A 26,481-nucleotide genomic window follows, 5' to 3' on the forward strand; every position below is an offset into this window, starting at 1 on the left:
AGCACCAATGTCTGAGGGCAGAAGGTGAATGTCCCAGCTCAAGCAAAATGAGCAAATCTTTCCTCCACCATTTTGTTCTATTCAGGCCCTCACTTGGACGGGGCCTGACCACACTGGTGAAGGTTCTCTTGGCTCAGTCTACCCATTCAAACGCTAAGCTCTTCCAGAAACAGCCTCTCAGACACACCCAGATACAATGCTTCGCTACTTGGGCCTCAACACAGTCCCCTCAGCATAGGAGACTGTGACAGGAACTTTTATAACAAGATTTCAAGCTCTCAAGAACCCCAATGGTGACGATCCTGTCCTCTTGTGACAGACCAGGGGAGGAAATCAAAACACCTAGTTTCGCTCGGTACACAAATATTTATAAAACCTGGCAGAGTTGCAGTTTAGGAGAAAAGCACTGGAGAATTCTTTTTCATCCTTTCTGAGCCAGAAAAACAAAGCACTAGTTGGATGAAGTAGTTAGGGAAAAGTCTCGGGAAGGTCTCAAGAAACCGGTTATTGCTGGAGATGCAATATTTGAAAATGGCCTCTCACTTCTAGATTGAAAGTATGTCCCTAGCAGGATCATATCTAAATTGGCCAAAATGTACCCTCGGTGTGGGAGCCCACAAATGGAAAGGAGAACTATAGAACTATTGCATAATGAGTTGTTTTGCCCCTCTTCTGCATGCTTAACTGTTCCTGTCTAGTTCTATTAATCCAGTGACTCATTATTTGTAAATACAGATAGACTATCTGGCTATTTACAGACAGCATGCTAGGAACAGAGGTAAAAAGAAGCAATACAAGGTTCAAGCACAGGCTGAGACACACTCACCAGCAGCCAATTACGACATGACACGATCTCCTAAGGATACAGTCTCCTTTTTATTCTCATCCTGGATGAGACCTTGATCAAGAAACCCCAAGGAAAACACGGATTAACCTCTGAATATCTTCTTTGTTTGGAGGCCAAGTCTTGGCCCCAAGGGATTCATTTTTCACAACTGTCCCATGCAGGGCAGGGCAGCTCATGTCCCCTAGGGTTCCTCATGTTCCATTCGTGAAAAGGAACAACTACGCTCCCAGAGAACAGGAACAGACTGTGGCACCAGCACTCTGCTCCTGCCTACCAGCAAAGACTGTTGACCCTGAGACTCTCCACGAGCTTTCTGGAAACAAGAGCCAGCAACTCTAACTTTCCTGATACTTAACCTGTAATTGAATAAATAATAATTATATTTGTATATTACATATTATTTATTATTAATATTATCATTACACTTACTCTAATATTTTTATATATAATATTTAATATTATACCATATAATTAATTAATATAACAATATATAGTATTTATGTATAAATATATCTAATATTTATTCATATAACCACATATATAATTTGCTATGAGTTATAATCCCACGGCTATGGTTTTTGCGATTTAATTTTTTTTTTTAAAGATTTTATTTATTTATTTGACAGAGAGAGATCACAAGCAGGCAGAGAGGCAGGCAGAGAGAGAGGAGGAAGCAGGCTCCCTGCTGAGCAGAGAGCCTGATGTGGGGCTCGATCCCAGGACCCTGAGATCATGACCTGAGCCGAAGGCAGCGGCCCAACCACTGAGCCACCCAGGCGCCCCTAATTCTTTTTTTATTTTTAAATCTTTAAATTTCTTTTCTTTTTGCATTAGCCACACTGACCCTGTGAAAATGATAACATGGATGACATTCTCTCATCAATCTCTTCTCTTTCAGCATTGACTGACTTCTAAGAAACCAAGAGTACATAGGATGCTACTGGATGCATTTTTTGTAACTCCCACTTCTAGGCTCCAGCCCTCCTAGAATGTGTTTTCTCAGGATGCCTTATGTGGTTCTGGAATTTGGTTTTCGGTTTTTTTGTTTGTTTTCGATTTAAAAAAAAAAAAGATTTTATTTATTTATTTGACAGACAGAGAGGCAGGTGGTGGGGGCGACGGGGGTGGGGAGCAGGCTCCCCACTGAGCAAGGAGCCTGATATGGGGCTCCATCCCAGGACCCTGAGATCATGACCTGAGCCTAAGGCAGAGACTTAACCCACTGAGCCTCCCAGGTGCCCCTGTTTTTCATTTTTTTTTTAGAAAAGATTTGATGTATTTATTTGACAGAGACAGACGTGGCAAGAGAGGAAACATAAGCAAGGGGAGTGGGAGAGAGTGAAACAGGCTTCCCACTGAGCAGGGAGCCCGACACAAGGCTCAATCCCAGGACCCCAGGATCATGACCTGAGCTGAAGGCAGACACTTAACTGACTGAGCTACCCAAGTGCCCCTGGTTTTGGAATTTATATTGCTAATTTCAAGCCCCTATTTCATAAACTTCCTGTCCTGTTTACCTCTCTTTTCAGAACTTAGCTCACTAACAGGTAAGGAACCTGCTACAGAGTAGAGTCATGTCTTATTCTTATCTACATTCCTTGTGTCTACGTCCCCGCCTGGCAATAATAATAAACGACACCATGAACGACATCAATAATAATAACATTATCATAATAATGTCCATTTAGATAGTATTTACAAGGTGTTAAGCAATTATTATACAATTTATATAAATTAATTCATTTCCTCTCACAACTAGATGAAGCAAGCACTATTATGACATTTTACAAATGAGGAAATGAAATCTGTTGAGCTTCATGAATGAAAGAATGGAATTCTTGTAATGTAATTAAATGGACTACCCTGAGACAAGTCTTACAACAGTGGGAATATGGGTTCTGGAAAGGTACTTGGGAGTGGGGGGCAGATGGGAGAGGACACGTCTTAAACCCCTTCCATGATGCAGCGCTCAATCTATATAGTTTTTCAGCACTCAACCCTATCCCTCTTTATGGTCTTGCTTCAAACAACTCTGATCCATCATTTCTCTGATTTTAAAGAGTTTGAGAAATCCGTCATTTCTCTGATTTTGAAGAGTAAACACATTTGCCCAGCTCAGGGAGGTTATGTGGAAGGGTTACAGCTCTGCATACCAAGGATCCTAAGGGAGATAGGAGAGATGAATAGAGGAAGCCAACCTAACCAGCTCTTGGAGTCTGTGGGGTCATGCTGGGCCAGGTGACTCTTTTTGTCCTAGGAGTTTGCTACTTAGCAAATGACCACAAACCTAGCAGCTTAAAACAACATTTATATATTATCTCACAGTTTCTGTGAGTCAGGAGCCTAGGAATGGCTTATCTGGATCTCACAAGGCTAGAGTTAGAGTGTGGGGCAGCCTGCATTCCCATCTGGAGGCCTGACCGGGGAAGGCTCTACCTCCTGGCTCACATCAGGTGGCCGGCAGAATTCAGCGCCAGACAGCTGCAGGCCCAAGGACCCCGGCTGTTTGACGGCTGTTGGCAGACAGCTGCCCTCAGCTGCCCACACATGGGCCACCCCCTTACCTCTTCAAAGTCAGTTAGGAGGTTTCTAGAGTGAGGATGCCAGCAAGACAGAATCTTGTGTATCCTACCCTAATCCCCACAGGGACATTCCATTACCTTTGCTAGAGGTTATAGGCCCAACCACATGCGAGCTGAGGACATGAGCTCCAGAAGATGGGTTTGCTGGGGACCACGTCAGCCCATCTGCCACAGGAGCCTCTTGGAGGGAACCCCATGAGGTCAGAGAGAGCTGTTAAGTGCACCCAGTGTGTAAGCGGGTGAGATAAAAGGCCCCAGCCTACCTGCTCTAGAGACATCTTGAGCCTAAAAGTGTCCCCTCCTTGACTAATATCTCCCCATGAATGAATGACTGAATGGCTCTGGTTTCACGCCTGTTGTAAAGAAAGGGAAAAAACTTGACAGGCGGGCATGAGGCTAGGAGACAGGCTTGCCTTTATTGTGATGGGTAAAGCCTGGCTCTTCACTACTACTCACTCCTAGTTAACTCATCTGTTTTCTATGACAGAAGGTCATGGCGAGGAATTGTTTAGAAAATTGAGCCAGTAGATAAGGGAGGAGGGAAAAAAACCTTGCGTGAGGACATCTTTTTCAGTGGACAGAAACCCAATCTGCTCTCAGATGGGCCTGATGCCCAGGTGCCCGGGTTGCTGTCGCTGGCTCTGCTCTTCAGAAATTTTAGAAATGTGGGGCACCTGAGTGGCTCAGTGGGTTAAACATCTGCCTTTGGCTCAGGTCATGATCTCAGGGTCCTGCTCAGCAGGGCGCCTGCTTCCCGCACCCCCCCCCCCGTCTCTCTGCCTGCCTCTCTGCCTACTTGTGATCTCTCTCTCTGTCAAATAATAACATTAATTAATTAATTAATTAATTAATTAAATCTTTGGGATGCTTGGGTGTCTCTGTCGGTTAAGCTTCTGCCTTCAGCTCAGGTAATGCAGGGTCCTGGGACTGAGTCCTACACTGGGTTCCCCCTGCTTGGTTGTGCTCTCTTTCTCCCTCTCTGACAAATAAATAAACAAAATATTTTTTAAAAAAGAGAGAGAGAGAGAAAAGAAGAGGAAAGACAGATTGAAATGACAAGGGAACTTTTTCTCTCTGCCTGCCTCTCTGTCTACTTGTGATCTCTCTCTCTCCAATAAACAAATAAGAAAAAAAGCACGCAAACACGAGACACAGCTCGGTTGACAAACTAGACACAGTCTGATGTTCAAAAGCCCTGGCTGTCAGCGTGTCCATGTGCAAGTAAGTGTGTGTGCATGGGAGAAGATATGGCAATCAGGAAAGGCATGTCCAGCAACACTTTCCATAAATTGCAGAATTATGAAGGAGAGAGATGAGGAGCTCATTAAGAAGGAAAACACTGGATTGTTCCCGCACAGCAACCCAAGGTGCTTGAGACCAAACACAGAGAACAGAGCTCCGCAGATTTTCTACACTCCAAGTGCACAGAAACTTGCAAACTGGATAAAGGATCTCTTCAAAGGCGGAGCCTTCACAAAAACCTATGAATCAGAACACATTGTATAACTAAGAGATAGGCTCCTCCATCAGGCCAGGAAACACTCTCAGAGGGAGGGACTGATTCCCAAAGAGAAACAGTGGCCATAGAAAACAAAAAACAAAAGCAGCAGTGAGTAACCCCTGTGGCCTTCCCACCCATGATGCGAAGCTGCTGTTTAGCACCCGGGGTGGGGTGGGGTTGGGGGTTCTAACGTGCAATCCTTGCCCTCTGAGTCCCTGGCAGAGCACACTAAATTAGGAAGAGGCTCCTGGGATTGACTGATCCACTGTTTATCTGCTGCTCTGAGGGTATATATTTTTTTAAATCTTGTTCCTTTTCCTTAATCTTCTTCCTTTTTCTCCTGTCCCTACCGGGTGACTGAGGATGAGCTAAACTGCTTATTTCTTTTATATATATATATATGTGTATATATATATATATATATTTCTTTTTTCTTTCTTTCTTTCTTTTCAGTGTAACAGTATTCATTGTTTATTTCTAACATGCTCCCATATACTCCTGGATGAACTGGTTGGACGGAAGGCCTCAAAACACCTGCCTGGGTCAAATACTCAAACATCTTCCTCTCCCAGCTAACCGAGTAGGGAGCCCAGAAGCATTGAGAGCCTCCTCGAGGGCTGGGCTTCTCTGGCCAACGTTCGGGATTACAGATGATATTCAAAGAAGTCGTGTTTGAAATTTATTTGAATGCACGGGGCTAGGAGAACTTTTCTCAAGAAACGGAATGTACCACGGCCAAGATGTCACAGACCTAACTGGGGACAGTTCGAATTCCTGAGGCAAGCTGCAAAGGTTACATGGTCCCCAAGAGAATGTCCCCTTAACTCTAGATTTTGAGTCTGAGATTTCCCAAAGCCTTTGAGATTTCTGGCTGTGCCGCATTCTTTGGGTACACCATGAGCAGAAAGAATATATAATGAGCTCAATGGGCTTAAATATTAACTGGTCCTTGACCAGAGCTTCGTGCATGCTCTAGATGCTCGGAAAGGCACGAAAGTGAGGAGAGGAGACGAGCGTCAGCTTCAGCTGACACAAAGGAGGGGGAGGAAAAAGCAGGGAAGAGGGAAGAACACAGAGATGGTATACGGCTGTCACCTTGGGACTTAGGCACAGGACAGACCTATAGCAAAGTGGAAATGCTCTTTTTGTGCTTAATAAATGCAAGGGAGGGAAAGGTCAACAGAGGGAAAAACATGCTTATTTGGGACTCGAGTGGGCTAGGAGACAGATTTCTGTCGTGGCGTGTAAGATAATCCAATTTACCAATCTCTTGCCAGGATTACATAAAACGTCCCGAAAATCTGTGCTCCCAGCGGAAAGAATGACCAAGTCTTTCTGGACACCCACCCACCCACCTTTTATTTTCTTGGCACGGAAGAATTTGGATGGGCAGATTTAGGAGATGGTAAATGGAAGAACATATGTATGAAGGTGGACAGTCCTGACTCTCACACACACCAGCCTGTGGGTGACACACCGGTCACTGCCGGGGGACAATGCACTATTTAGCACGTATCCCCTTTATTCAGATGGGACGCACGCATTCTATACAACAGTTCACTGTGGCTGCTGTCACTAAGTGCCCCGACTGGGGGTGGGGGCAGGGCTTCCATGACAGAAATTTCTGGAAGCTCAAAGTCCAAAGTCAGATGTCTGCAAGCTTGGTTTCTTGCCTCTCTCCTTGGCCTGCTGGTGAACCCCTTCCCTGTCCTAATCCTTTCTTAGAAGACACAACTTCTATTAGAGTAGGACCCACCCTGATGACCTCATTTTACCTAAATGAACTTTGCAAAGACCTATCTCCACACACAGTCACGACATGAGGTACTGGGTGGGGGTGTTCAGCCCAAGATGGCCTGTAGGGACATGGAGACCAGGATGGATTTTGAGTTTTGAAAACCTGAAAGGTGCTTCTACCACTTCAGATTCCTTCCATTATCTGCAGAAAACCCCCGCAGCCGCCGAGAAGTCTGTAAATGCCTGAAGGTTCCCAGTCTCCCCTGAGACCATGAGTGACTTCCAAGGTTGAGAACCCACTGTCAGGTTAGGAACTGCCCTCTAGGTCCAGTGTGGCAGCTCAGGGATCATCGGAGGGGTTCCAGACCGGTGTCTCCTTCCCTCTGTTCTATGTCAAACTGCCCTTTCTCAGCGGAATTTTTCCGACATGGGATCTTTGCTAAGAAACACAAAGTCTTCATAAATTTTGTCCCAGCTTTCTAAAATGTGATGCCCGGGTCATTGGTGATACTGAGACAGTATTACGTGCCACACAAAAGCACAGTGTTAAGTTACTTCTAATCAAATAGTGAAAAAGTTCCTTTTGATCACTTTACAGTTCTTTGGGTTAAATACAAAAGAAAGTATCAGGTCAGGGCTGATAGAGCGTTAACACTTGACAATAGTCTTTCTTTCAGACAAAGAGAGCCGACTGGCAAAAATAACCAGGCCGAACTTAATACTACTGTTTAGTCTCCATTATGTTTATATTTACACTTAAATTCTATCACCAGGGAGGTGATAAGTGTCCATTTACCTTTTGAAATTGATCTGTATTTTAAAAAATTGAATTAGCTTAAAGAAAACATTAGGGAATAATGATAGGTGATATTTGAACACAGCAAATTGCAAGGGACTGAAATTTGGATAAACCTGCTCTATCTCATTTAATCCTTCCAACAAATTTATAAGGTAGGTTTTATTGAACACATGGGATTTTTTTCCATTAAGTGTTTCTTTTATTCCAATCAGCATCATATCAGTTTCAGGTGTACAATATAGTGATTCAACCCTTCCCTACATCCCCCCGGGCTCGTCACCAGCACATGCCATCCCCATCACCTGTTTCCCCATTCCCCACCCACCTCCGTTCTGGTAACTATCGGTTTGTTCTCCACAGTTAAGAATCTGTTTCTTGCTTGGTCTCACTCTCTCTCTCATTTCTTTCTCTTTGCTAGTTTGTTTTATTTCTTAAATTCCACGGGTGAAATCATATGGTATTTGTCTTTCTCTGACTGAATTATTTTGCTTAGTGTTATACGCGCTAGCTCTATCCCTGTCATTGCAAATGGCAAGATTTCATTCTTCTTGATGGCTGAGTTGTATTCCATTATATATATATATATATATACATACATATATATATATATATATAGAGAGAGAGAGAGATATCACATCTTCATTATCCATTCATCTGCTGATGGACCCTTAGCTGCTCCCATATCTTGGCTACTGTAAATAATATTGCTATAAACATAGAGGTGCACTTTATTTCTTTGAATTCATGTTCTTATATTCTTTGGGCATATACCTCATAGTATATTGCTGGATCATGAGGTAGTTTTACCTTTTTTATTTTAACTCTTTTTAATTTATTTTTTTAACTCTTTTTTTTTAAAAAAAAGATCTTATTTTTAAGTATTCTCTATACCCATTGTGGGGCTTGAACATACAGCCCTGAGATCGAGATGTATATTGCGCTGACTGAGCCAGCCAGCCAGCCCTGTATTTTTAACTTTTTGAGGAAGCACCATACTATTTTCCACAGTGGCTTTGTCAGTTTGCCTTCCTACCAACAGTGCATGAGGGCTCCTTTTTCTCCACATCCTTGCTAACACCCATTGTTTCTTATTTTGTTGACTTTAGCCATTCTGACAAATGTGAGGTGATATCTCATTGTACTTTTGATTTGCATTTCCCTGATGGTTACATGGAGCATCTTTTCATGTGTCCATTGGCCATCTGGATGTCTTCTCTAGAGAAATGTCTCTTCATGTCTTCTGTCCAATTTTTAATTGGATTATTTGTTTTGGGGGATGTTGAATTGTAGAAGTTCTTTATATACTTTGGATACTAACCCTCTATCACATATGTCATTTGCAAATATCCTCTCCCATTTGGTAAGCTGCCTGTTAGTTTTGTTGATGAACCCATGCTAACAAAGAAGAAACTGAGGCTCCAGAGTTGTTTGTTCAAGATCACCCATCTTGATATTTGCAGAACCAGAATTCATAGGTTGGTATATTTGGCTGCAAAGCTTATGCTCGTAACTACAAAACAATACCACTTCTTCATCAGGCCTGTAGCAGCTTTTTGAATGAAAGAAGGTAAGTGCTTGAAGGGAAACACCTCACATATGGGAATGTGATTAAGGGAAAAAAGTCCTTTCTTTAGTCAATCAGTAGACTTATAGTGAGTATCTGCTCTCTGCCAGCCAATATACTTGGTACCTCATTACAATAATTCTGGGAGTAACCAAAGACATTAGTTCCCAGACAAGAAAAACAAAAATCAAACAAAGCAAAACAGAACACAAAACCAGGGAGGTTTCTTTTTCCATAGAGATCACCAAGTGCCTTGAAAATGAAGTAACTATCCAGGGGTCACCAAGACCTGCCTGCATAAAAGCATACTGACCTTTTCCTCTGGATCAGGGTGGAAATATTAACGATCTTCTTTACACAACAAAGTAGCACCATGACTATTTTTCAGGCATGGGACTTTAAAGAAAAAGGGAGGAGGTTTGCTCATATCCAATCTCTGAGTTTCTGACTGTGGGTTTCTTAGTCTTGGCAGCGGTTCCCAGTAATTTTGCCAGAAAAGTCATTGCGGTCTTTTAAAGACTTTACCTAGGAGGACTGCCAACACAGAAAATTCAAACTGCAAAGGGGACCAGAATCCAACTCTCTTCTGCTTCTCCCACCCCCACCACATAGTGTCATCTATTATAAAAAGAGGTGATCTAAGAACTTAAACCTGCTTATTAGCAACTGACCCCATGGGGATGTACAATTCCTAAGTTCCCAGAGGACCAGAACAGCAGCAGGAGGAAGGGATTCAAATGCTTCTCTGCAAACTTAGGCTCTTAAGGGGGGACCCTCCATCAGTAGCCATGGCCATGAGGCACCCACAGAAGCTCTGCATTAGCAACCCCGAATGGCTCCCTCTGATGCCAGGAATCTGAGAGACCTTCTCCCTTGTCAGCTGGATTGAAGAAAGAGTTTGCTCTTGAACAGAAGCCCACTGTGTGTGGCCATTTGGAGAGATTCCCTCTACTTCTTTCTTCTATGTGAAGGGTTCCCAACTTTTTTGGGAAGCACCTGAAGACTTGTGGTGAAATAGTCTTTGAAAGTCGGTCTCTATCCTGCATTATATGGGTCCTGACTGCCACTCTTCAGGGGCAGAATTTCCTCTGCCTAAGCTGACATGATTTTTCGGGTTTCTACCACACCACACCGTCCACTCAGTTGATAGATCCAAACAGTTTAGCCATAAGAAGTTATTTTAATTTTTTTATATTTTTATTTATTTATTTTTAAGATTTTGTTTATTTATTTGACCAAGAGAGACACAGCAAGAGAGGGAACACAAGCAGGGGGAGTGGGAGAGGGGGAAGCAGACTCCCCGGTGAGCAGGGAGCCCAATGTGGGGCCTGATCCCAGGACTCTGAGATCATGACCTAAGCCGAAGGCTTAATGCTTAAAATGATTGAGCCACGCAGGTGCCCCAGTAGCTATTTTTAGTATCCTCCAAAAAATGTTGGGAACTGGGTGCCTGGGTGGTTCAGTTGGTTAGGTAACTGCCTTCAGTTCAGGTCATGATCCTGGAGTCCCAGGATGGAGTCCCAGGATTGAGTCCGCATTGGGCTCCCCACTCAGCAGGGAGTCTGGTTCTCCTGCTGACTCTCCCCCCCTCTCATGTTCTCTCTCTCTCTCTCTCATTCTCTCTCAAAAAAAGTGTTGGGAACCACCATATGATCACATTTATGGTTGAGGTAACACAGAATGACAAAACATGAAATAAGGCATTCTTCTAAATGATTTTGACATGTATTAATCCCAAAGTCACTGCATATGTCTTTAAAAAATAAAACATATAGGTCTGAGCCAGATGATTTATTCAGTCTGATGAACAAATAGATTCTCAGAAAAATGTCTCCCCAAGGAATCTCTAGTCTACAGATTGAAAACCATTCCATTTACGTTATGAACTCCTTCCTATGTTTTGTTCAGCTTCATATAACCTGATGGCTAAGCTGGGGCTAGCTCACAGCAGGTGCTTAAATGGGAAGCAGGTATTTGGGGGTGTTTTGTTTTAGCTAGTGCTGGTGACCTTCACTGAGCACTTACCACATGCCAGGCTCTGTTCTAGGCTCTGTACATGTAGTAATTCATGTAACCCACAAACCCCTGGGGGGTAGATGTTATCACAGACGACAGAATGGAGGCTCAGAGGTCTTCAGTAATTTACTCAAGGTCACACTCTAAATAATTATAAATACCAGGATGCAAAGTAAGATTTTTTCATTTTTCATGCCTTTAAACAAACTTCATGGAGTCCACACAGACAGGGATTTAAGGGGACCTTGGGCACTTGCTGACCAACCATGGTAGCAGAACGGTCTTCGGGCATGTCCCCCTCATGAGAAGAGGAATGAGTACCCTTCAGGAAGAAGTCTCCAGGCTACTAAGAATCAGTTTCACAAACTTGGATCAAGATGTGATCCGACCTGATGTATTTCATACAGTAAGTGCTCACTTGATCTCTAAGGGGTTATAAGAATGGGTGATTTAGTAAAGGAATATCCATTCCTGGAGGAAGGCTTTAAGTAACATCAATTACTTTTCTGGCTGAGAGGTTTGTGGCTACACTGTAAGCCCTTCCATGAAAGAAAGGTTATATCAGGGCTTTAGTTCTAATGGTGGGAGAAAAGAGACAGAGACAGAGGCAGAAAGAGGCAGGGAGGCAGGGGCTGACTCCATACAACTATCCTGACTCCTATGTCTGCTCAGCTCTGTGCATAGAGAGTGCAGGTCGGGGAGGGGGATACATAGGGGGGAGCTGCAAAGAGAAACAGGGCTGTGTCCTGCCATCTAGGAGCTTGGGATGGATTGGAGCAGATGAAATGAGCACATCAATCAACACAGTACAAGCCAAAATGTGACCTGTCCTTAAAAAAACAAAAACAAAACAAAACAGAACAGAACACAGACAAAGATTCGAACCCAGTGTTCTGGGAGCCCAAACAAGGACCAGATGACTTCCAGCAAGGGGAAGCAGGAAATGCCAACTTCTGAACTAGCTGTGTTTTGATTAACAGAGATTAGAGGGAAGAAATTTGTGCAGAAGGGAAACTCTCTGGAGATGCGGCAGGGGAGGGCAGAGGGAAGAGAACTGGCAGTTCATTCTGGTTGATTAAGCAGTAGTTACACACTGGCCAACTCCAGGCTAATCTTTATTTGGCGAGTACATTACTGTATAAAGAAAGAAAGAGAGAAAAGAAAAAAGAAAGAAAAGAAAGGAAAGAAAGGAAAGAAAGAAAGAAAGAGAAAAGTTTTATGAGAATGCCCTGAGCAAAGACACAGGCTTTGTGTATCAGTCTTTATGGTCCTGTCCTCCATTGCCTGGCTTTCCCACCTGTTAACATATTCATGTTACCTGCTGTCTCTGCGTCTTTAGGATGGGGACCTCTGCACTCAAGCAAGGGGTGTCTTGGGGCCTGTCAGGGAGCTCGGGAATAGGCAGGCATTTTTAACCTGGAAAGAAGGCAGGGAAGGAGTTAGGGTGGGGATAGTGTGTATGGAGGGAGGCTGAATGTAATAGGGGGAAAAAATGCACCTTTATTTTCATTGACCTTTCACTGAAATTTAGCATTTCCTTCCATCATGAATGTGGGGAAAACAACAAGAACAAGAACAACAACAAAAACCCATAAGACTATTAGCAGTATATGTTACTCCTTCAACATTAACACTCACAGATTATTTCTTTTCACCTGAATGTTGCAGACATCTTTTTTTTTTTTTTATTTGACAGAGAGAAATCACAAGTAGATGGAGAGGCAGGCAGAGGGGGGGGGAAGCAGGCTCCCCGCTGAGCAGAGAGCCCGATGCGGGACTCGATCCCAGGACCCTGAGATCATGACCTGAGCCGAAGGCAGCGGCTTAACCCACTGAGCCACCCAGGCGCCGCCGTTGCAGACATCTTAAACTATGATTTATGCTCACTGGTGGTTCGTCGGTACTTTGAAATTATGGTAGTTAGGCGGCGCCTGGGTGGCTCAGTGGGTTAAAGCCGCTGCCTTCAGCTCAGGTCATGATCCCAGGGTCCTGGGATCGAGCCCCGCATCGGGCTCTCTTGCTCAGTGGGGTGCCTGCTTCCTCCTCTCTCTCTCTGCCTGCCTCTCTGCCTACTTGTGATCTCTGTCTGTCAAATAAATAAATAAAATCTAAAAAAAAAAAAGAAAGAAATTATGGTAGTTAGGAGACTTATGCTAGATCTTGTTAGGTCATAAGAAAGAACATATACTACTCTATCACAAACTGCACAGGTATTTTGCTACCATTTCCACAGAATCAGTTTCCTTTGTTCTCCTATGTGTTTTGTTTTATGTGTTTAAGAACGTTACTCTGTGAAGGAGTCCATAGTTTTTACCAGACCACCCGTTACACAAAACAGGTTAAATACCTTTGCTGAAGGTAGCTTGAGACCATACAGAACAGAGATTTAAATATCTACTGTAGCACTGTGAATTTAATCTTATAGATAAATGGGAGCCACTGAAGGGTTTTTTTTGTTTTTGCTTTTGTTTTAAGATTTTATTTATATGATAGAGAGAGACACAGAGAGAGAGGAAACACAAGCAGGGGAGAGGGAGAAGCAGGCTTGCCACCAAACAGGGAGCCCAATGTGGGACTCTATCCCAGGAGCCCAGGATCATGACCTGAGCTGACGGCAGACGCTCAATGACTGAGCCACCGAAGCACTCAAAGGGTTTTGTTGTTAATGTCAATGATTACTTTATGGAGAAGTGAATAATAATCTAACTGTAGCATAACTATTTTATTCTACAGTTTTTTAATCAGTCGTGTTGAGATATAATTAAGTACATCCCTTTAAAGTACACAGTTCAGTGAGTTTTGAAGTGTGTGTGTGTGATACACACATGTAAGTACTACTGCAATCAAGATGCAATTTGGGTAGTAGAGGGGCACCTGGGTGGTTCAGTGGGTTAAAGCCTCTGCCTTCAGCTCAGGTCATGATCCCAGGGTCCTGGGATCAAGCCCCGCATCAGGCTCTGTGCACAGTGGGGAGCCTGCTTCCCTTCCTCTCTCTCTCTCTGCCTGCCTCTCTGCCTACTTGTGATCTCTCTGTCAAATAAATAAATAAAATCTTTAAAAAAAAATTTGGGTAGGGCGCCTGGGTGGCTCAGTGGATTAAGCCGCTGCCTTCGGCTCAGGTCATGATCTCAGGGTCCTGGGATCGAGTCCTGCATCGGGCTCTCTGCTCAGCAGGGAGCTTGCTTCCCTCTCTCTCTCTCTCTGGCTGCCTCTCTGTCTACTTGTGATTTCTCTCTGTCAAATAAATAAATCTTTAAAAAAAAAATTGGGGTAGTAGGAAATTCCAAAATCGCACATCCTATTTTCCCATCCGCAAGAGCCCTACTCTGGGCTAACAGGTGCACCAGCATTTCACTGAGGGTCCCAGGACCTGAGCTCAGATGAGGGAGAATGGTTCCCAACAAAGTTTAGGTAGACAAAGGGATGGCATATCGAAAATCAGGGACTTGGGCACAGATGTGAGCCATACATGAACAGTCTAATAGGAGTCTTCAAATATCTGCCTGTGCAATCATTTATGTCACCAGCCTCAAGGTCACAACTTCTTACTCGTCAAGAAAGGGCCAGAATCTCATCATCCATTCTTATTGGCCGATGGCATGCACACTGCTAACCATATTGGCATGGGGAGGAACGATATTTGTTCTATGAGCCACAACTTAAGCTGTATGTTGTTGAAACTTCTAAAAACTACAGACAAAAACTTTTAACAGTTTTACCCTGAGACTCTGGGAACTCATCCCAGTTTGGTTGGTCAGGTCCTACAAATATTTACCAATATGGCTTAAGAAAAAAAAAAAAAAAACATGAAACTATTTGCATAAAGAGTCGTCACTTTAGCTGTAATAGTGTAACTAATAGTGTGAATAATTCAGTCTTTTCCCTCTAAAAAACTCACTGTGGAACAGCCCTTCTAATCTTCCTAAAGCATTTGGAAGTTATTGTTGAAACCCTCCAAACATATCTTTAGGGTGTGAAATAAAAGTGACCATTTTCTAGGAGGATACATGTGGAAGCTTTTCTCTGGCCATTATACAAGTCTTTGGTCACGTGCTTCCTTGTAGTCTAAGGAAGGCAAGCAGATTACACTCAATACATACATTTCTTCCTTTATAAAATTTCCATGAGAATGTTCATAAAACTTCCATTGCACAATAATGATGACCCGAGAGATAAGTAATGTAATGCTGTAAGTGACTTTCTTCTCAATATAGGTGGCTCATCTTCTACTTTAATAATGATAGCTCTCATTTATTGAATGTTGGCTGCAGTCCAACAATGTGCAAGACACTCTATTTATGTTCTCATTTCATACCCTGACAATCCTAAAAGCAGTCTTAATGTCCCTATTTTTTACAGGGGAGAAAATGGAGACGCATAGAGCCTTAAGCAGGAGATCTGCCTTCTGAGATTGCCCTCCTTCCACTTGCTTATGTGATTCGACAATAAAATCGCTAGCTCTCTCGTTACTAGAGCTTGTTCATCGTGATTCAAAATCTCCTTTTACAACATCTGGATTGAAAAGTCTGGATGAAAAAAAAAAGTCTGGATGAAGAACATGGATTCTATTTTGCAAGGGAGAATCTCGTCTTTTGGAACTGGTGAGGGGTTAAATCTTTAATGAGGGGATAAAACCCCACCACCAAGCTCCCCAGGACTGCAGGGGTCCCCTTTCTTCCTTCCAAGACCTTTACTGAGAGCTCCTTCGCTTCTTACTCTAGACTGAAGGTTTGTGCCCTCCCCACCGACCCCAGAACTCCTGGGTTGAAACCCTAATCCTCAATCTGATTTGGAGATGGGGCCTTTGTGAGGGTGGAACCCTATGTTGGGATCAGGGACCTTTTAAGGACAGACATGAGAAAACTAGCTTCCTCTCTGCTGTCCCTGCTATGTGAAGATACAAAGAGGAGATGGTCATCTACAAACCAGAAAGAACATCCGCACCAGAACTCCAGATCTACCAGTGCCTTGATCTTGGACTTCTCAGTCTCCACAACTGTGAAAAATAACTATTTGTTCTTCGAACCACTCTTTGAATGGTTATAGCAGCCTGAGCTAAGAAACTTCTTTAACTCCCAGCGACTGCCATACAAATGCATTTACAGCCACACCTGATCCCCCTCCCCACTCTTATTAAGCTATCCTCATTAGTTTTCCTTCTTAAGAGCAAGTTTTCTAGGTAATTTAACAAGAATGGCCGAGACTTGGTCATAGGATCACTGCAGGGTCTGCTTTAGCTCTGGTTGATTAGGACACCAAACAAGCACTTTCGTGAGATGTGATTTTTTTTTTTTTTTAAAAGCAAGGTTTGTCTCCCACTGTCTCTTTAAATGTGTTTTGTTTCCCGTCCTCCTTAACAAAATCCAGCCTGTTCTATGACTTTCCTGCTCCCTCTTAGGAAATAGGCTGTCCTGGGTCCCTTTAGGTCACAAAGCAATTTTCGTTTGATAATGAGCTGGCTGAGTCCCATGCAATATGCAGAACTTTCTGTGATTCATTGGTTCTTTTCACAGTCTGAGCAAGGGTAAGCTGTCAAGGAGTGAAGTGGGCATTTCTTCATCTCTCCACCTGCTAAACAAGACTCCTAGACCCCTGGGGTTGGAGGGAAGAAGGCAAAGGAGTACAGAGAGTTCTTTCTTGACTGAAGTCATCCTGAAAGGCTTTGCACTGTCCGGCAAGATGGATGCCTACAAATGATCCTTCTATGAAGACTATCGTGAATGCTTTCAAAGTGCCCTTGATGGGTTCCTCCCCCCCACCCCCCCACCCCCTCCCCACACTCTGTTGGACAAACCAGTTCTCCAGTGGTTCCTTGAGCAGTCTGCATTTTGATTGGCCTCATTAACCCCGTGGCTACCTGGTAGCTATCCTATCTCAGCACCTCAGTCCAAATCTCCCATTTAACAATGCACAGAAGGGCGCCTGGGTCGCTCAGTTGGTTGAGCGACTGCCTTCGGCTCAGGTCATGATCCTGGAGTCCCGGGATCGAGCCCCACATCAGGCTCCCTGCTCGGCGGGGAGTCTGCATCTCCTGCTGACCTCTCTACTCTCATGCTCTCTCTCTCTAAAATAAATAAATAAAATCTTAAAAAAAAAAACAACCCAACCCACAACATTAATCCTATAGAATGGCCCTCTGGTGGGTCTGAGGGCAGAATGACATCCCTTTCAGCCAGCAGAGCTTATACATAAAAAATGCTGATTGGCCCCTGTGGCAGGATCTGAAAATTTTCCTATGATTACTACTTCTCATTCAAAGCTTTGCCTTGACTTCAGTTTGAAACGGATTATATGGGTTATTTGAAATTGGTCATACTTTTCTCGGCCACAGACATTCCTTCTCTTTTCTATTTGTTCCACAGTTTCGTGCTTTTCAAAACATAGGCACTCTCAACTCTCATCATCCTGGGCCTAGCCTTGAAATCAATTCTGTCTCTCCTCGCGGATGAAAATTTTCACATGAGCTCCTCAGATTTTATGTTTTTTCTATGTAAAAATACAGAAGAGAGCATAAACTCCAATTCCCAATCCCCAGAAGAAATGCATTCCCGCTGGAGATCATGCACTGTTCCTAGCCAGTACCACCTGTGCACTTTCGAGATTTATTGGGGCTATTATGTTTTTAACAAGAGCAGCATATGAATTCCTAAATGCTCCAATCCATTCTCCTGTTTCTTACCCTACCCTCAAAATCATGTCAGGGACCACTGTGGCCAGTGCATCAGCAGGGCAATGGCTGAGGGGAGGAGGGGGTGACAGCTGTGACACGAAATTTAGGGAGGTGCTCCCTTTGCTGTTCTGCAAGCTCCCTGCACCCTGGGGGCCTCACTCACCTTCCTCTAGTCCTGTCTCTGTGTACCTGACCTGTATTTATTCAATAATACTCCCAAGTACCTACTGTAGGCCAAACACAGTTGCTGATGAGACAGAAAGAGAACAAGGACATGCAGAGCAAGGCAAGGAGTGTCATTTAAAATAGTGTCCTCAGGGGGCACCTGGGTGGCTCAGTCAGTTGAGTCTCTCACTCGTGCTTTTGGCTCAGGTCATGATCTCATGGGTCGTTGTATTAATTTAAGAAAAAAAATGAGTAATCAGGGAGATCCTTACTGACAAGGTGGCATTTGAGCGAGGACTTGAAGGAGGCAACATGTTTTTGAACCTTTGATGAATATTTTATGACTCTGGTGCCAACAGTTTATGATGAATTGATTTTCCATAAATATCTGGCCTCTCTTGACAAATCTGAAGAGCTTGCAACATGGAGTCACATTCCCAGGAGACAGAAACTACATGGAGCAAAGAGGCGCTGGCCACTTTAAACCAAGCCAAGGTCTTCCTATTGGGCAAGAGCTCTGCGGTTCTCTGCATCTCCACGCACCTGCCTTGCTCAATTTGTATCACCTATCTGTCCCTGTAAACAGTTGAGATTGCAAACTTTGGCTGGAATCCTGCAGAGAGACCTCAAAGGCTGCCACCCTCCCTCTACTCAGTAACTCAGAGGCTGGGTGACTGTTGCAATAAGTCAGCTCACCAGACGACAGTGAAGTCATTTCCACTAGGGAGGCAAGGAAGGCCTTGAAGCTGGACTCCAGAGACGAATGCTGTTTACCTGGCTGCTAAAAGGGGTAGGGGGGTAGGGGAGGGGGCAGGACACAGATACCCTGGGGCTGCTCTCTTGCACAATGACAGATATTCCCAGAAGTGTGTTAAAACCCTGCAATCCTTATCCAGACATGTTCTAACTTTCCACCAGTCCCCCTTTTTTTTTTGAGCAAAAGAAAAAAAATAATAAATAAATAAAATCTGGGGTATGCCAGGCATCATTTTTCTGCATCAGTAGAGTTTCAAGACAACAAGCAGTCACAGGTCTTAGGGACCTCACCTACCTGCTGGCTTATGTCAACAACAGGAATTTTCCACCTTGGGGAGAGGCCCAAACCATTCACTGAAACTACCTGAGGAAAAAATCCAAGGTGGAAGATAGCGGCAGCAGAAGTGAGGTGATGAGAGAGCGCCATTCCCAACGTGCCAAGGGAGGCAAAGGCACATTGTCATGGCAACAAGCTCTCCTGATTTCTACAGTTTAGATGTATTTTGGTTTCTGCAACCCTCTGCCTAAATCATAAAAAGATTTTATTATTATTTTTATTTTTCAATTGTTTATTTATTTATTTGACAGATCACAAGTAGGCAGAGAGGCAGGCAGAGAGAGAGAGAGAGGAGGAAGCAGGCTCCCTGCTGAGCAGAGAGCCCGATGTGGAGCTCGATCCCAGGACCCTGCCCCCTGGCAGAGGCTTTAACCCACTGAGCCACCCAGGCGCCCCCATAACAAGATTTTAAACTGAAGCCAAGTAGGTGAGAATGAATTAAGATTTCTCAACATCAGGGTGCCTGAGTGGCTTCGTTGGTTGAATGTCCAGCTCGTGGTTTCGGCTTAGGTCATGAGATCAAGCCCCGGTATGGGCTCAGCACTCAAAGACCAAGTCTGCTTGAGATTCTCTCTCTCTGTGTCCCCACTCATGCTCTTTCTCTCAAACAAATAAATCTTCAAAAAAGGAAAAGAATTATCAACTTCACCTTATGTAAAAATCCCAACTTTGAAATTGCATGAAACCAGTTTTGCTATAAAATGAACCGAGCTGGGAGCACGGTGACTTTGAAGCAGATACGCCATGAATGTTTGACAAAGAATATAGGAATCTGGATATATTTCCACCCACTGACTCTTTGCACTGGATTTAAAACCCTCAAACCCTTCCTAGTGTATGGAGTACATTGTATCTCTGCATTATTTCATAATCAGCTGAAAAAAAAGAAAAAGAAAGAGTAGAGCATATTTTCAATCTTAACTCTGAGTGATGTATAGGAAAGTTGAACTTTGATGTTAGTAGAAATGAATACCGTGGATTAAAATATGAGAACTATTTTTAAAACACGTTTGGAAACAAGTACTGGGCTATTCTTATAACTTGAATGCTAACCCCACATGAATTGGAGGGAAATTTATTTTAGGGAGACTCCGAGAACATTTGTGAACTGGGGGAAATTTCTCTTTGGTATGCAATATCTCTTTATTTTCCTTCACCTTTGGCACGTTCTCTTCCCTGCTCACCACATACATCCTATGATCACAGTCTCCCACACTTCCAACTCCCTGTATCAAAATATGGGCCAATAGGAAGACACAGGAAACTTCTTGATCTTTTTTAAAAAGTTCTGGTTCTAGGGGCACCTGGGTGGCTCAGGGGGTTAAAGCCTCTGTCTTCGGCTCAGGTCATGATCCCAGGGTCCTGGGATCAAGCCCCACATCGGGCTCTCTGCTCAGCGGGGAGCGTGCTTCCCCCCTCTCCCTCTGCCTGCCTCTCTGCCTGCTTGTGACCACTCTGTCAAATAAATAAATAACATTTTTTAAAAAATAAATAAAAAAATAAAATATCACTTAAGATGCAATAAAGCCATTTAACAACAACAACAAAAAAAGTTAAGATTGAGGAAATAACTCTGGGGAAGGGTCTCCTTCCGATGCCCTCGGAATCGCAACGATGACAATGGGGAATTCTGCTTCTGTCGCGGTTCGCCCTGCACACCGGTTTTCCTTCCATGAATCATGACTAAGGGACAGCAATGTCTTAGGATGGTCCAAAGACAGACGACCCAGGCCAGCCCCTGGCCCAAGGCTGTGCATTACATGAGAAATGATGACCTTTTCTCCACCTTCCATGTCCCTTCCATCCTCCTTCCTTCCTGCAGAGAGAAGCTTCTCTCCTCCTGCTCCTGGATCCATCCATCTCCTTTCTTTAAGTCTCTCCTTTGACTACATTCCCCATCTCCCATCCCTTCCTTTCTGACCCCAAACCTGCGCATCTCTCCCCTATTCTGAAAAATGCTTCTTTACAATACGCCGTCACCTCCAGATACTACTATCAATGTTCGGTCCCTACCCATCACCTTGAACCAATCCCCTGCAGCTTCTCAAAAACCATTGTGCGTGTGGATCACCTGGGCAATGATGTTAGTACACAGATTCTGAGTCATTAAGGCCCGAGAATCTGCATTTCTACTGAGGCCCCAGGGGACACAGCCATGCTAGAGGACTCCCCAGTATCTTCTCTCAATGGTTCCCTCATTCCCTATCGGGGGATGTCCATTGTTTCTACCTCACTAAAATGGTTCTTAAACATGGCCACTGATCTTCTTATCCCCAAATCCAATCTTTGTCCTCAACTTCTTATCACCATTGGTCACCTACTGCACGTCTCTTGACATTTTCTTCTCTTGGGTTGGCTGACACCACATTTTGGGGGCTCTTCTTCCCCAGACAACTCCAGTTTCCTTTGACTGTGCCTTTTCCTTCTCTTGCCACCTGAAGGAACCACCGAGGTGATGACCCTCAAATTCAGTATTAATTCTTTAACTTATCTTCCTCTTTGTCCTTTCCCTCAGGAATTATCCAATTTCATGGCTTCTTCCCAATGGGACCTTTTCTCCAGTGTACATTCCACTAGTTATTTCCATCTGGACAAGCTGCTCACACCTGGAACTCAAGTGTGAAAGCAACCTAAGACCTAACAAATTTCTTTGCCCACCTCTTATTACTATGAATGGTGTCATCATGACTATCTTGAGCTATCCTTAGCTTCTTCTGTCCCTTCCCATCCCATCACTAAATTCTGAGAAGGACAGGAAAGGGGCCTTGCAGGATTCAGTGGCAAGGGAGTTGGTTCTACTGTGAGATTTGCTGAACAAGTATCCAGCTACAGTCTAGTGACGCTTGTACTACACTTTTACTACAATCTAGTGCTGATATTCTCAATATCCCTCAGCTAACCCACTGGCTTAAACTCCTGCCTATTCTTCACCTCCCCCTTCTCTTCTTCCTCTCTCAATTTTCATATGCATCTACACATCCCATTTCTTTTGATTCCTTTCTTATCTCCTTTCTTTTTTTTTTTTTTTTAAAGATTATTTATTTATTTATTTGACAGAGAGAGATTACAAGTAGGCAGAGAGGCAGGCACAGAGAGGCAGGCAGAGAGAGAGAGGAGGAAGCAGGCTCCCTGCTGAGCAGAGAGCCCGATGCAGGACTCGATCCCAGGACCCTGAGATCATGACCTGAGCTGAAGGCAGCGGCTTAACCCACTGAGCCGCCCAGGTGCCCTCTTATCTCCTTTCTTCATGTTTTTCTCTTTCTCTCCCTCTCTCTCTCTCTCTCTCTCTCTCTTTTTTTTAGATTTTTATTTATTTATGACAGAGAGAGATAGTGATAGAGGGAACACAAGCATGGGGGAGTTGGAGAGGGAGAAGCAGGCTCCCAGCTGAACAAGGAGCCCGATATGGGGCTCGATCCAGGACGCTGAGACCATGAGCTGAGCTGAAGGCAGATGCTTAACCACTGAGCAACCCAGGCACCCCTCCCTCTCTTTTTTTAAAAGATTTTATTTATTCATTTGAGAGCAAGAGAGCATGTGCACAAGCAGGCAGAGGGTTAGAGGCAGAGGGAGAAACGGACTCTCATGCTAAGCAGGGGGCCCGATGTGGGGCTTGATTCCAGGACACTGAGATCATGACCTGAGCCAAAGACAGATAGCCAACCAACTGAGCCACCCAAACGCCCCTCTCCTTCTCTTTCAAGGGTGACCAAGCATGCTTTTTAAGAAGAATCCCATTTCCTTTCTCTATGAGCATTCATTTATGGAGCAACGCCGAGCCCCTCCTATCCATCTCTCATTTATCTGTCTCATATTATATTCCGTTGCCATGCCATTCTTGTCACCCTGCCTAATCTTAAAGAAATCCCAAGAGAATGAAGTCCATTCCTATGCTATTCATTATTTTATCTTGTATCTTGCCCCAGAAAGAGACAAATATATACAAAACAAGGAATCTACCCTCAAGTTCTCCATAATTCAGTAAGGGAGAAACATATACAAATCATTATAATATAAAGTAGGGTGTAGTCACGAGTTCCCATTTTCTAAAAAGATTTGATCAGTACCTAGCTCCTGGGTAAATAAAGAGTATGTGACAGAATAAAATAAGTTAGTAAACAGTGTTCAGACAGAAGGCTCTCCTTTCCCCTGGGGACTTGTGGTTGACATGATTGACAACAAGAGTCTTGAAATACAAGCAAAAAAGATTCTCCAAACATATCCTTCCCAGAGGCCCAAGTGAATGGAGATTCTAGTACAGTCCCCAGGCTAAAACCAGATCTGAGATGCTTAGAAACGAAATATTTTTTTTTGAAAAATTTTATTTATTTGTCAGAGAGAGAGGAAGAGAGCAGAAGCAGGGGGAGCAACAGAGGCAGAGGGAGAAGCAGACTCCATGCGGAGCAGGGAGCCCGACATGGGACTCAATCCCAGGACCCCAAGATCACGAACAGAGCTGAAGGCAGATGCTTTACCGACTGAGCCTTGGAGCTCAGCCCCTGGGAGCAAGTCTTAAGGGCTCTCTGACAAGAGCAGAAACAGTATCCCCAGAAGGTTTGTCTTTTACAAGCTGGTTCAGAGACGGAAACTTCTCTATGGCTTAGAAGAAAGGGAAGTGAATTTTTTTTTCCTTTGGCCTCAAGAAAACAAACAATGTAGGTCTTATAATTTTTCATGCTCGAAGTCCTTATCACAAAACAGAAGAAAAACTGGGCATGATCTTCTGGCTGCTAAGGGAATAGAGTATATGGCTGGCATCCTCAAAAGTTTTGCAAGGCTGCTCTAGGGTATAATAAAAATAGCAAGCAAGTGTTCTAGAGGGGTTAGTGTGGAATGCAGCTCCTGGAATGCAAAACGTGAATAGGATAAGGGTAGCATTACCCATGGACAGGCAGCCTCCAAATGTGTTTGTTATACTTGTCTGTTACCACCAATATGGGGGCCAAATTAAGATTGTCATCAGTTAGATATTGGAAGTCAGACGAAATAAAAGTGCTATGGCAACTGGCTAGCTATTTGCAAAATATGAAAAATAAAGTTAAATCATCCCTTAAAGGTCTAAGAAAAAATATATCAGGTCTATTTAAATATTTGTGTAAAATATAATATAAAAGTCCTAGAAAAAACATGAAATAGGTGGATAATTTTATACTCGTAGGGGAAATAAAGATCTTTGCAGCATAATAGCAGACAGAACCATGAAACATTAGATCAGGGCACCTGGGTGGCTCAGTGGGTTAAGCCTCTGCCTTCTGCTCAGGTCATGATCTCAGGGTCCTGGGATCGAGTCCTGCATTGGGCTCTCTGCTCAGTGGGGAGCCTGCTTCCCTCCTCTCTCTCTGCCTGCCTCTCTGCCTACTTGTGATCTCTCTGTGTCAAATAAATTAAAAAAAAATTAGATCATACGTAAATATGGTCAAAAAGGAAAAACTTTTTTTTTTTTAAAGATTTTATTTATTTATTTGTCATAGAGAGAGAAGTGAGAGCAAGCACAGGCAGACAGAGTGGCAGGCAGAGGCAGAAAGGAGAAGCAGGCTCTCCGCCAAGCAACGAGCCCGATGTGGGACTCGATCGTGACCTGAGCCGAAGGCAGCCGCTTAACCAACTGAGCCACCCAGGCGTCCCAAAAAGGAAAAACTTTTATACTGCCCAAAATAAGTGCAATAAAGCAATGTCAAAATTAAAAAAACAACAACTGAAAGAACATATTTAAAATATATGTGATGAAGAATTTATATTTTAACAGTCAGCCAATTCAAAACAGGGGAAATGCATCCTCGCTATAATCAGGTAAGTATAACAATTTTTTTAAAAAGACCTAAAATTCAGGGCACCTGGCTGACTCAGTCCATAGAGCGTGCAATTCTTGATCTCAGGGTCACGAGTCTAAGCCTCATGCTGGGCAAAGAGTTTAATTTAAAAATAAAAATAGGGGCACCTGGGTGGCTCAGTGGGTTAAGGCCTCTGCCTTCAGCTCAGGTCATGATCCCAGGGTCCTGGGATGGAGCCCTGCATCAGGCTCTCTGCTCCGTGGGGACCCTGCTTCCTCCTCTCTCTCTGCCTGCCTCTTTGCCTACTTGTGATCTGTCTGTCAAATAAATAAATAAATAAATAAATAATCCTAAAAAATAATAATAAAAATAAAAATAGATTAAAAAAAACCTCTAAAATTTCTTAGCCAACAGATTGTTAAAAATATTTAAGAATCAGTAGGAGAAGAATAAATGAAACAAGATGGGATTGGGAGGGAAACAAACCATAAGTGACTCTTAATCTCACAAAACAAACTGAAGGTTGCTGAGGGGAGGGGAGTTGGGAGAAGGGGGATGGGATTATGGACATTGGGGAGGGTATGTGCTTTGGTGAGTGCTGTGAAGTGTGTAAACCTGGCGATTCACAGACCTGTACCCCTGGGGATAAAAATATATGTTTATAAAAAATAAAAAATTAAAAAAAGAAAAAGAATCACCTTATCCACTGATAAGCATACATCTAGGAAAATGAGCCCACATACAGAATTAGTTGGCAAACAGTTACTACTATTTTTGGGAGAGGCCTTTGGTAATCTGTACCACAAAGCCTTCAAAAGGGACATACTCCATGACCCATCAATCCTACTTCTAGGAATGTATCCTAAAAAATTATTAGACAAAATATGCATCAATATATATGCCAAACATTTATTGTGAAAAACTGAAATAATCTAATAAGATAGATAATCTTCTGTTCAATCACAGAAGAGTTCATATTTTGATCCAATCATATAGTAGAATATCATTTTACCATGAAAAAGTCAGCAACTGGAGATTTCTCATTTCTGTAGAAAGTTATTTAAGATAGGCTAAGTGAAAAAGATCTCATGATACAACTTGCATGATAATTAAAAAAAAAAAAAGCACATATGGTGAGTGCTATAAAATGTGTAAGCCTGATGATTCACAGACCTGTGCCCCTGGGGCAAATAATACATTATATGTTAATAAAAATAATTTTTTAAAAAAGTACATCACTCTACATAATAGATTGTATGATAACTCCTTTTAAAGTTTTATATAGACATCTATATCTATATATGTTTGTGGACACATACATATGTATGTACTGATACATATTCATACACAGGTATTAATATATACATATGCATGGGAAGAGAGAGAGAATGCCACATAGTAGCTAAGTGCCCCACTGGGGTTGAACTGGCTTTGGACCTGGTGACAGTGGATTAGATTAACACCAAGGCCAAGGCCTTTGAGAGTTTGGCTCCTTCCTGGTGGTTTACTTTACCCTTCCACCTGCCACTGCACCTCTGTACCCACATGCAGGGGTCTTACTTCACCTCGAACTCCAATGTGAAACTTAGTCCTTCACCGTAACTCCAGTCCCCGTAAGCCTTTACTGAGTTTTTGCTGGCTTTATTCAAGGCTTCAGAGGTACTGTGGTGAGCCCTTAGATTCCCTCAGCCTTTTTCCTGCCTGATTCCCAGGAAGGCTTGGTGTGAGCCCACATC

The 26,481-nt window shown here is 43.4% G+C and overlaps 1 long non-coding RNA gene across 1 annotated transcript in view; it reads right to left on the reverse strand.

Moving 5' to 3' along the window:
- Positions 1–903: 903 nt before the first annotated feature.
- LOC309861810 overlaps positions 904–26,481 on the reverse strand; it is a 60,798-nt gene continuing 35,220 nt past the window's right edge. Inside the window, exons 2-3 of the long non-coding RNA XR_014310214.1 lie at positions 12,365–12,462; positions 904–1,203 (exon numbers count right to left, since the gene is read on the reverse strand). This is a non-coding gene — a long non-coding RNA (uncharacterized lncRNA). The remainder of the gene's footprint in view (positions 1,204–12,364; positions 12,463–26,481) is intronic.

Source organism: Mustela nivalis, assembly GCF_964662115.1.
Source record: "Mustela nivalis genome assembly, chromosome: 3".
Taxonomy (NCBI): domain Eukaryota; kingdom Metazoa; phylum Chordata; class Mammalia; order Carnivora; family Mustelidae; genus Mustela; species Mustela nivalis.